Source organism: Paramormyrops kingsleyae, chromosome 9 (genome assembly GCF_048594095.1).
Source record: "Paramormyrops kingsleyae isolate MSU_618 chromosome 9, PKINGS_0.4, whole genome shotgun sequence".
NCBI classification, from domain to species: Eukaryota; Metazoa; Chordata; class Actinopteri; order Osteoglossiformes; family Mormyridae; genus Paramormyrops; species Paramormyrops kingsleyae.
The window spans coordinates 23,512,150-23,524,430 of record NC_132805.1 but is presented as its reverse complement, the minus strand read 5'-3'; the positions used below and the strand labels follow the sequence as shown (position 1 = coordinate 23,524,430).

General features: G+C 47.3%; 1 long non-coding RNA gene across 3 annotated transcripts; it reads left to right on the top strand.

Annotated features, from left to right (window-relative positions):
* The first annotated feature begins 552 nt into the window (after window positions 1–552).
* On the top strand, window positions 553–9,749 carry LOC140592664 (uncharacterized). Of its 3 annotated transcripts, XR_011993047.1 has the most exons (4): window positions 553–864; window positions 1,279–1,440; window positions 2,616–2,839; window positions 3,358–9,749. It is a non-coding gene; the product is annotated as an uncharacterized lncRNA (long non-coding RNA). The 3 variants fall into 3 exon arrangements; XR_011993046.1 differs by having other exon boundaries at window positions 2,685–9,749; XR_011993045.1 differs by having other exon boundaries at window positions 2,616–9,749.
* The last annotated feature ends 2,532 nt before the right edge of the window (window positions 9,750–12,281 follow it).

Here is a 12,281-nt window from a genome sequence, read left to right as displayed (position 1 = left end):
ATTATATGCGTCTCTTTTTGTATGTTTTCTAAATAAGACCGGGTGCCCATACCCAACTGTAATAGCGATTAAAGCGATCTATTCTTTTAGTATTTATGTTAAAGCAATACTTTTATTTTATTACTGTTGTGGGATTAATCTTTGGAAACACTTAAATTTAATAAGCTCAAAAACATATGACATAAACACGTCTGCACGTATTGTGGGTTTTACGGCTTTTTTGGAGGTCACCAACTCCGCTGCTGTGAGAATTACTGACTGTCTCATTGTTGTTTGATGGGTTAGCGGTATACTAATGATATTGCCTATTAACAAAAACCAAAGGTATTGTAGCCGGTTATTTGGGTTCGCCTGACTTTACGGTAATAAATAAAACAATAAACGGAAGGAACAGACCCGTTAATGTTCAACTCAAGTCGCGGTCTTTTTATTGCCATACGAACTCCGTCGTCACCTAGTCACAACCCGGAACCTCCCCTTACACTTCCTCTATCCCATAACAACATGCCTTCACAATAAGACCAACAAGAGTCAAAGGCCCAATCCCAAACTATACCCTCGACACTCCGCCTTCATTTCGAGTCACACTCCCGCCGAGTCACCCTCACAACACGCCCTATGCACTTAAACTGAAGGAAACTGTCACAAGAAAGATTTGAGACAGACTTGCCCTCGCAGCGCGTTTTTACAGTCTTCTTAACCGGAAAGAGGAAATGCATTACGTAGTGATTTGACGAAATGGATCCATCAAGAAGCTGTATTGTATTTTCTTTAATGACATATCAGTTATTTTAAAAAAGCACAAAGTTTATCTAATGCGAGAAGACGACGGCTACATCGTCTTATTGCACTGAGCAATTTTAAGTATGTACACATATCATATTGACGATTGTACAATTTCTACCATGTGTGTAAACTTAATTAGTTTACACGCATAAAACATTACGCATTATTTCTGTACCAAATACCAGATCCAGATCTGTAGAGGAAAAAACAGGCAAATATGAAACATAAATTGTTATTGCTGGTGTGATGTTGATCGAGTTTGCGTACGAATGTTTCTTCGCGTGGTTTCTAGTTTGAAAAGTACACAAAATCTCTCGTAATCGGATCACGATAAAATCTATCTGTACTGACCAGCTATAAATAACTGCTTTCCTAATTTTTTTTCTGCAGCGATGAATTATAACATGTAACATAGACTTTCTATATGTATTTCACAGTGCTGTTAGAATCCAATTATTAAATTATCGCGCTGTTCTGTTTCCTGTGCGCTAGGAATTGTGGGATATGGAAGTGGTAGTGGAATCGCGCGAGCCACCATGGTTGCTGACTCGCTGAAGGAGGGCATAATCGACCACTCCCCCTTAGCCCTTGCTGCTTTGAGACACACTTCAACATGGCGACGGGTCTCGGGAACGTGCAAACGAAGGCGGAGTGGTGAGGCGGAGTGTGTAGGGACCAGTTTGGGATTGGGCCAAAGAGTGTCCAGCTGCAGACGCCTGTAGAGTGGAGATCCACCGGAAATACGTCATCTCCACAGGAAATACTTGATTTTAAGGGGCGTAAAGTGGATCTCATGATCTTTACGGACGTAAAATGGAGCTCCACAGGAAACACGTGACCAAACTGTGTGTTACAGCGGAATTTCAGTTGTAAAATTCTCAAAAAGTATGTTTTTGTTCATTTATACGCTAGAGAAATTATATATATATATATACACACACACACACACACATATATATATATATATATATCTGGTCTGATCTAGTTTGTGGAATATATATATTGGTCATAAGATACGCAATTGCTATTATGTTACTTTCCATACACATTACTAATATATATATTGGTCTTACCTTAACTGTTATAAACATATACTATATACGATTGCTGGAACAGCGCAAATGCATACGTATTTTATGTGCATTTGCGTTGATATGACAAGAAATTATTGTGCATTTTAACCTGTATATGCTAATTCGTACTTCATTTGCGGTATATAGGTTGAAATGCATGGTATTTTCTTGTCATATCAGCGCAAATGCACATAAAATACGTACGCATTTACACTGTCACAGCAATAGGTTGCCGCACGTATCGCTTTTAAAGGTGAATGCGTACTTGCGTACCAGTTATCAACATGTAACAATTATATTCAATCAACTGCTAAATTTATTTAGACAGCAACAACAAACAGAATGAAATAAAAAAAAAATCAATCAACACACTCATGTGCCAGTAATTTAATCTTTCTCATAACAGACAGCATTAACCCGGAAGCCCCGCTGGTCAACACAGGCCTGTAAAAATAATTCCATGTCCTCTTGGATCTGAAAACCAAAGAGGAATGGCTCCTTGGATTCTATTTTGTCTCTTTTCGCTAAAAGAGTGGTAGTTTCCGGTAGAGGTCACGTGTTTCCTGTGGAGCTCCACTTTACATCCGTAAAGATCATGAGATCCACTTTACGCCCCTTAAAATCACATATTTCCTGTGGAGGTGACGTATTTCCGGTGGAGCTCCACTCTACAGGCGTCTGCAGCTGGACCCTTCTCAATAAGACAGCTATCCAACATGAACAGTCTGTTGCATATGTCCCCCCCCCCTACACAAGAAACGTCGCGAGACTGCACAAGATCATGCGTCAATAGTCCTGCCTCCTGTTCAATGGTCATGTCCCCAGCCGGGGAAGACCCAGAGTCTGGCAACGCCCCCAAGGCAGGAGAAGCTGGAACAGCAGGACAAGTCCCAGAACCAGCCTGTGAAGGAAGAGGCAGAGTGTACCGCTTCCAGTGGTGGAATGTAACGAAGTATTTGTATTTCGTTACTGTACTTACTGTAAGTACATTTTTACGTATCTGTACTTTACTTAAGTAAAAATAATAATGCATACTTTTTATTTTACTCCATTACATTTTGCGGCAATTATCTGTGCCGTTAGTCGTTACATTTTATGAACACAATCCTCAAAATCTTGCATGAAAAAATTGTTAGCCTATTGCGTTCTGGTGTTGTTTGCCAATTCCTACCAATCAGGTGGCTTTATTAGCTCCAACGATGGCAGAGCGCGCGTCAATTAGCAGCACGAGCTGGTAGACTTGCTTGATTTCAAGAAGAGGAGACATTCAACATTGACCCAGAGCCAATACACATATACTGTTTAGTTGCTTGTAATTATTACGAGCAGTGACATCAGTAGAGGCATAAGTCAGTATATCTACTATTCTTTTACAAAATGGCACGCCCCAGACGTTGAGACAAACCTTAGTAAATATAAAAGTAAGTACTTAGTACTTTCACTTAAGTAAGATTGTTGATGTAGCACTTCTACTTTTAATTGAGTACATATTTTGCAGGATATTTGTACTTTTACAGTACTAAGCTTCAGTACTTCCTCCACCACTGACTGCTTCAGCCTGTCATGATGCACCACCTGAGCCCTCTCCAGCGGATCCAGAGGGTTCACAATGCGTTATGTCAAAGTGGTCTCCTCACCAGAGCCCAGGGCTTGCTCCACACAATAGGGGCCCTCCCAGTGCGGAGCCAGCTTAGTGCGGCTCTCAGTGGGGTTGTGGAGCCACACCAACGCACCAACTGCATAGGCACTGTGGCAAACACCCTTGTCATAATACAGTTGCTGTTTCTCACGGGCCTCTGTGGCATTCAGGTTCACTGCCCTGAAAGCGGACCCCAGTCTCTCCACCAGAGAGGACACAAAAGCTGGGAGAGAACCTGGGCCCCGACTGTCCAGGACACAAGCGGGCACCAGCACCTCAGCAGGCACCTGCGCCTCATGGCCGTGCATCAGGAAGAAAGGGGTGAAACGAGTGCTGGCATGTACAGATGTGTTGTATGCAAAAGCTACTTGTTTCACATAAGAGTCCCACTCACCGCCATAGGAGAGCAACATCTTAGCCAGCTGGTCAATCAGAGTCCTGTTATGACGCTCCACCATACCATCTGACTTGGGGTTGTAGGCAGTGGTGCGTGTCTTCTTGATCCCCAGTTGCTGACAGAGGGTCTGGACAACCTCCGCCTCGAATTGGCGGCCTTGGTCACTATGCAGAACCTCCGGGACCCCGTGCACTAACACATAGTCCTCGAATAGGCAGCGGGCCACTGTTTGCGCTGTCTGATTAGGCAGTGCATACAAGTTCACAAACTTAGTGAAGCAGTCTTCCACTATCAAGATGTACCGGTTCCCCTGTGATGTCACCGGCAATTCCAGGATGTCAGCAGCCACCCGATGCAGTGGACGGCCCGCCTGGGATCCCCCCATAGGAGCCCTCTGGTTAGGGACAGGGGACTGGGGAGTCTGACAGGCCCTGCACTGCTCACACCATCGTTTAATGTCCCTCAACATAAAAGGCCAATAGTAGGTCTTTCTGGCCCTCTCCCACACACGGTCAGCAGAATAATGTGCAGCAGCATTTGGCACCATGGCACCATGGACAACAGAACCACCACCTGGGCCTGACCTTCCCCAGAATGTAATGAGCGCAAGGTGCGGCACAACAGTCCACCTACCATAGACAGGTGACTGTATTCAGTCCACAGTTTCCTGAGATAGCCTGAGGAACCTCTCAACTGCCGACGAGGGGGCCTTGCTACACCCCGCTCCAGCCAGCCCAACACCACACTGATGTCAGAATCAGTGTGGTGTCCAGTGTAATGACCTGCAGTCATTACGCTGTAATGACTGCAGGTCAGAATCACTGTGGCAGAGAGAATACCCAGCCTGTAAGTCCATGGCCACCCCCTGTGCCACTTGAGGTTGTGGGCAGTCTAGTCCATCCACAGAAGCAATGGAAGCCCAACCACAGGGAGGGTCACCTGGCTGGACTGGGTCAGAATAAACAGGCCTGCGCAACAGGGCATCCGCGTTTATGTGACGTAAGCCGTCTCTGTGCACAACAGTCCACATGGATTCAAATGGATCCAGTTCCAGTACCCACCTGCCCCTATGCCCCGTGGGGTCATTCTCAATAGCAGCTTCCTGAGGCCCAGCAGGGGCCAATGGTCAGTGATAATGGTGAATGCAGATAGGCCCACATAATGTTTAAACTCACAGACTGCCCACACTATGGCCCACAGTTCCCTGTCAAAAGTGGACCATCTCTTCTGTGTATGTGTGAGAGCCTGGCTGGCATAGGCTACCACATGTTCAAGCTTCAGCGTCCTGTGCTAACACAGCCCTCACAGCATCCTGAGACGCATCTGTGTAGATCTTGAACAGGAGCCAGATGATTCAAGGCTGCTGCCCACTGTGAAAAATTCCTCACAAAGCGTCTGTAATATGAACACAGGCCAACAAAAGCCCTGACCTCAGAAGGGGTGCGAGGCGTTGGCCAACTTCTCACCTTTTCTGTGTTACGTGGGTCCGGCTGGAAGCCTTCTCTGGAAACCACGTGACCCAAGAATACCACGTGATCCCTGGCAAAGTGATATTTCCTGGGATTCAGCTCTAGGCCCGCCCTTTGAATCCTGGACAAGACCTCCTCCAAGTGTATAAGGTGGTCACTAAATGTTCGGCTGTAAATCAAAATGTCGTCCAGATACACCAGACAAATGTGCCATGGCAGGCCTCTGAGAATCAGCTCCATCATGCGCTGGAACGTGGCAGGGGAGTTGGTTACATTCTAAAAAACGCTGGGTTGTTTTTTCAACCCAAATGCTGGGTTGAGACTGCTGGGTAACAAAGTTGGGTTGATTTAACCCAATTTTGGTTGAAAATCGGTCTTGATCTATAATCCAGCAGTGCTGGGTTGGGAACGCGGACGTGAAAGAGAGCACGCACGTCACATCAACATCCAGGGACATCAGCGAGAGTTGACGGAGTTTTGCGCCGTCTTTAGAGGGAAGCCAGTGAAATTCTGTCTGAAACGTAAGTTATTCAGTGTGTATTTAACAATGTTCATAATAAATAAAACATTTGCTTTACTGTATAATATACACTCACCTAAAGGATTATTAGGAACACCTGTTCAATTTCTCATTAATGCAATTATCTAATCAACCAATCACATGGCAGTTGCTTCAATGCATTTAGGGGTGTGGTCCTGGTCAAGACAATCTCCTGAACTCCAAACTGAATGTCAGAATGGGAAAGAAAGGTGATTTAAGCAATTTTGAGCGTGGCATGGTTGTTGGTGCCAGACGGGCCGGTCTGAGTATTTCAGATCTGCTCAGTGACTGGGATTTTCACGCACAACCATTTCTAGGGTTTACAAAGAATGGTGTGCAAAGGGAAAAACATCCAGTATGCGGCAGTCCTGTGGGCGAAAATGCCTTGTTGATGCTAGAGGTCAGAGGAGAATGGGCCGACTGATTCAAGCTGATAGAAGAGCAACTTTGACTGAAATAACCACTCGTTACAACCAAGGTATGCAGCAAAGCATTTGTGAAGCCACAACACGCACAACCTTGAGGCGGATGGGCTACAACAGCAGATGACCCCACCGGGTACCACTCATCTCCACTACAAATAGGATAAAGAGGCTACAATTTGCACAAGCTCACCAAAATTGGACAGTTGAAGACTGGAAAAATGTTGCCTGGTCTGATGAGTCTCGATTTCTGTTGAGACATTCAAATGGTTGAGTCAGAATTTGGCGGAAACAGAATGAGAACATGGATCCATCATGCCTTGTTACCACTGTGCAGGCTGGTGGTGGTGGTGTAATTGTGTGGGGGATGTTTTCTTGGCACACTTTATGCCCCTTAGTGCCAATTGGGCATCATTTAAATGCCACGGCCTACCTGAGCATTGTTTCTGACCATGTCCATCCCTTTATGACCACCATGTACCCATCTTCTGATGGCTACTTCCAGCAGGATAATGCACCATGTCACAAAGCTCGAATCATTTCAAATTGGTTTCTTGAACATGACAATGAGTTCACTGTACTAAAATGCCCCCCACAGTCACCAGATCTCAACCCAATAGAGCATCTTTGGGATGTGGTGGAACGGGAGCTTCGTGCCCTGGATGTGCATCTCACAAATCTCCATCAACTGCAAGATGCTATCCTATCAATATGGGCCAACATTTCTAAAGAATGCTTTCAGCACCTTGTTGAATCAATGGCACGTAGAATTAAGGCAGTTCTGAAGGCGAAAGGGGGTATTAGTATGGTGTTCCTAATAATCCTTTAGGTGAGTGTATATACACGCAAATTTTAGGCTTTCGGTCAGTTGAACTGAGATTACCTAACGACTAAGCGACGGTCGTGCTCCGCCTCACGGCCGATCTCTTGCTCAGTGGACGGGAAAGCGCGTGTGACATCATCATCGGAAGGAGCTTGGAAAGGATAACGTAAAATTTTTAAATATTACTTTTGTATATGTTAAATCTACTTTGTTTATTATTAATGATTTACTGTGTTAGATACGGTTTTGATATAGCGGAGTTTACTTAACTAATTTGATTTTGTCAGCACATCCACATAAATTTCCCGCTCTGCTTGTAAGGTACATTTCGTTCAATTCGTTTGACTTAGTTGTACATTCGACAGCAAACGATGTTAATTTACTGCGAACATGTAATTTCTTTAATCCTGTAAATGGTTTGATGCAGGCGGGAATGTCTGAGCTCAGCTCAGGCTAAATGAGGCTTGAAACTAAGCATGTTCGACCGACATTTTCTAAGCATAGTGCCAAGGCCATGGTCAGTGGTTAACTAATGCTGATAGCTTGGTGTGTTATGGTCTTTAATGCTCCTAAAGGTTTTTTAAGTGTTCTGAAGGTAGCTCTAAGGATATTTAACTTTTACACATTTTTGAGTTCTTAATGAATCTATACCATTTCTTTTTTATTTATTTTTCCTTTTTTCAGATTGGGACCAATATGGCTGAGTACCTTCGTTCAGAAGAGTCCATTGAATGTTCTCATGCTTGGAGATGTAGGATCACACATGCACATATCACAGGGCCTAAATTCCAGGTGGCCTGAGACAAGGCCGAGCCTGGTACGAGAGGCACCAAAGGGGGGTTACACACATAAACACACACACACAGATAACAAGGGAGGCTAGCACTCCAACTTTTATTGCCCAAAGATTTAGGGACCTACAGACAAGCAGAGTGGACTTCACGGACAGGGGTCCCTTGACTTGGCACACAACCCCCTCCACATACACTCTGCCTTACATGTCACTCACCCAACAGACGAACACCCTAAAGGAAATTTCATTTAAGTTTGGCTTTTGTATACCCTGTATATTGATTTACTCACGACTACTAGTCTCAATATACAGATACGTTATGTTTGTATGTGTCCTTAGACAATCTTAGTGTTTTGTGTGCCACCCTTATAACCATGTTCACGGAGTATCACCTATTTTACCCCTTTGCACTTGAACACATATAAATTTAAATAAATAGATAGGTATAGCTACCATTGTATGTATGTTCTCATGGTATACCAGAAGAATCTGGAAAGTGAGTGTAACCAATGTGTCCTAACTTTTAGAGAGTCTGCTTTGTTAAAAACCCCCCCTTCTCTTCCAACATTCCTTTGTGGTCCTTATCTGATCTTGGTGGACAGTCACCAAGTTTCTTTGTTTCTACCATGCTATGTTAAAAGAACTGAATTAAGGTGTATCTTATCCATTCTGGAGAAGATGAATTGGCATAAGTCACACCAAACAAACTATGTTGTTTCCAGATGTGCAACTTATATTGATATTACCACAAACTAACGGCCACGCCTATCTATGGATAAGATGTGCTGTTTGTAATAGGAATATTTGATGTAATAACCTCACAAAGTGTAACATCTGTTGAGGTGCAACCCAAAACACCTGTATCCTATACTGATGTGAATCAGTCACATAGATAAAATAATTAATTGTTTAATCAGTTAATACAGAAGGTATGAGGTATGTACCTGTGAAGCTGGTATGGCATGTTTGGTGTCAAACTGATGGACAATCACCCCTGATTCCAAATCTGGTCAGTGATTACCATAAAAGTGGATGTATCAAAAGTTATAACAGCTTAATGAAAATCATCGGTAAAGGGAGAATCAGTTAGGCCATAAATCCCAAAAGGACTGATACAGACCCCCTTCCGAAAGCCCACCAAATGGATGGCCAGCCATTGGGCCAGGAGTCGAATTCCTGGTCATCCCTATTCATGAACTTTAGACCATAAAAATCTAGCGCCTCAGAACAAAGGTGTGCAGAGAATAACCGCCAGCCCGAAGAAGAACATCAGCCGGGGCAAACAGATCATCAAGCGTAGAGAACACCCAGCAGCCGCACAGAAAAGACCATCAGCCCGGGAGCAGAGAAGCCCACCAGAAACCCTCCGGTGAAGGCCCAGCTGAACAGAGAACAGCACCCAAGACAAAGCTTCACCAGGAGAGAGAATCCAAAGGGGCTCCACTCCACTGCTTCAAACGCCGCGCCTTCCTGAGTGCCATCGGCTCAGCAGCTCTGCCATCAACTGCCAAGACACCCCCCCCCCCAATCTTCAACCAAGTAAACCAACTTCCTTTCATTCTAACAACATAAGCTGTTCTCTTAACCTGCTATAAGACTTTAGGGTCGTGTTTCCACAAACTGTGCTTGCTTTGCAGAACAGTATTTCCCATTTCAGGTTACTCATTTAAATCCGGTCATTGCATCTTCATAATTACATTGTTTGTTTTATTCCGTTATTTCGTGTTTGTTGTCTGTGTTAGGTGTAATGTCTGTCTTATGTCAGTTGTAGTGTTAGCTAGGAATAAATGCATGTCTTTTACACAACTTCAGCCTCCGTCATTGAGTACTCACACTAAGTTCCTGCCTCTGTGCGATCTTGCTACACGCTCTGAACCTCAAACTCGCCTGACACATCGCGAGACTCTCTCTCATCGGCCGTGAGGGGGGCTTCGCTACCAATTGTTTACATTCCCTGGTGACGCAGCTCGGTGGACGAGCCTTCTAACCCAGGTTACTAAGCGATACTGGTAATCAGGGCTTAAAAACGAAAAAAAAATCCATTCGGTTCACTCCGAGCAGAATCAATATTATAACGTTTCTGTTCTTGTGTTCCTCATTAAACAATACGTTCCGAAAACGGTTTTCTAGAAAAAATACCGGTTAATAAACGTTATTTTATTACACGGCGCGATAGATAGATAGTGTGTGCCTTTTGATAACATGTTTGGCATTATGTTTACAAATGATTAAACCAAATTCCGTGTTCGTGTCATTTGAACTTCTTGTCTTTAAAACCGAGTTTCACCTGGAAACTCGTTACAAATGCGCTAATAATTTTTTTAAAACAATTTTCTTGTTTGATAATACTATAGCGAAATAAGCCCCTTCAAGACCATCCGCTTAACATCCTGACCACACGGCTTAATCTGCGATAAAAACCTGTTGACTTATTCCTTACCTAATATGCATAATAGCCTATTATAGGCTATTTTCACTCAAACAAAACACAACTCCAGATAGTTATTGTCACATCCTGCTCCGTACGATCCCGATGTGTGCCACGCCCCCCTCATTACCTTGTGTTCAACCCTGATTGTGCTCGCCTGTGTCCTATTAAGTCTAGCTTGTCTTGTGTATTTAGTCCTCGTCTGAGTCAGTAGTCCCCAGTTCCGTCATTGTATTGTGTGCCACGCCCCCCTCATTACCTCGTGTTCAACCCTGATTGTGCTCGCCTGTGTCCTATTAAGTCTAGCTTGTCTTGTGTATTTAGTCCTCGTCTGAGTCAGTAGTCCCCAGTTCCGTCATTGTATTGTCATGTGCAGTGCTTTGTTCGTCAGTTTGACTCGATTAAACCCCGTTTGTCCGTATTACCGGCTCGCTCTCCTGCTTCCTTGCTCGCCTGCTGGCCGCCAGCTGACAGAATGACGGAACTCTCACACAAGCTCAGCGCTTCTGGGGAAGGTCTCCCCCCGGAAGAAGAAGTCCTCCATTGGACTAACCTCCTCGAGCTGCAGGAGGATCCAGTGGCCCGTCGATTGGTCGACCGGTGTTGGGATCTCCTGCACAGGAAGGTCCACCCCAGTGAGCAACAGCAGCGAATCGAGGTAGGCAGAAACCTACTGCTGCTAAGGGAGAGAGCGGCGGTTTGGCTGGCCCCCCTGGGGTATGCCAACTGGGAACCGCCCCCCGGCTCGCCACCTACCTTCATCCCGGTCTTCCCCAAGCCGGCAAAAGCTTCCGCCGCCCGGCGAAAGACGGCCGTCTCCGAGCGCATGACTGAGCTTAACGCGGCTTCCGCCGCTCAAACCCCGCCTCCTCCTACAAGATCCGGACGGCGGAGAAAGAGGCGAAGGGGAAAGGGAGAAGAAGCCGCCCAGACTCTCTTCTTGGGGGCTTGCTCTCTTCTCCCTGCCTGGGACGATCTGCCCGCGGCTGCGCTGCCTGCTGCCGCCGCCGATCTGCCCGCGGCTGCGCTGCCTGCTGCCGTCGCCGATCTGCCCGCGGCTGCGCTGCCTGCTGCCGCCGCCGATCTGCCCGCGGCACCGCCGGCTGCTGCCGCTGCCGCCGCTCTGCCCGCGGCACCGCCTGCTGCTGATGCCGCCGCTCTGCCCGCGGCACCGCCTGCTGCGACGCCGCCCCCTGCTGGCCGCGTGCTGGCGGCGCCCGCTGCGGCGCCCCCTGCTGGCCAAGTGACTGCAGCGCCCGACGAGGCGCCCCCTGCTGGCCGCACGACGAAGGTGCATGCCAAGGTGCCCCTTGCCAGCCGCGTGAAGGCGGCGCCCATCCTGCCGGCACCTGAACTGCCCGTTTTGCCTGTCCTGCCGGCACCTGAACTGCCTGTCTCGCCTGTCCTGCCGGCACCTGAACTGCCTGTATCGCCGGCTCCTGTCCTGCCTGTCTCGCCGGTCCTGCCGGCGTCTGACCCTCCTGAGGTTGCCACGGTTGCGCCCCCTGCTGCCCGCGTGCTGGCGGCGCTCGCTGCGGCCCCTCCTGCTGGCCGCACGCCCAAGCCCATCTCACCTGACCTGTCCGTCTCGCCTGTCCAGCCGGCCCAGCCCTGCTCGCCTGTCCAGCCGGCCGCCGTTCCTGTCCTGCCTGCTGCCCCGCTTGAGGCCGCCGTTCCTGTCCTGCCCGTGGCCCCGCCTGAGGCCGCCATTCCTGTCCTGCCCACGGCCCCGCCTGCGGCCACGCCCGCGGCTCTGACTGCCCCGCCTGCGGCCACGCCCGCGGCTCTGACTGCCCCGCCTGCGGCCACGCCCGCGGCTCTGACTGCCCCGCCTGCGGCTACGCCCGCGGCTCTGACTGCCCCGCCTGTTGCCTCTTTAGAGGCCTTGACTCCCTCACCCTTACCCCAGC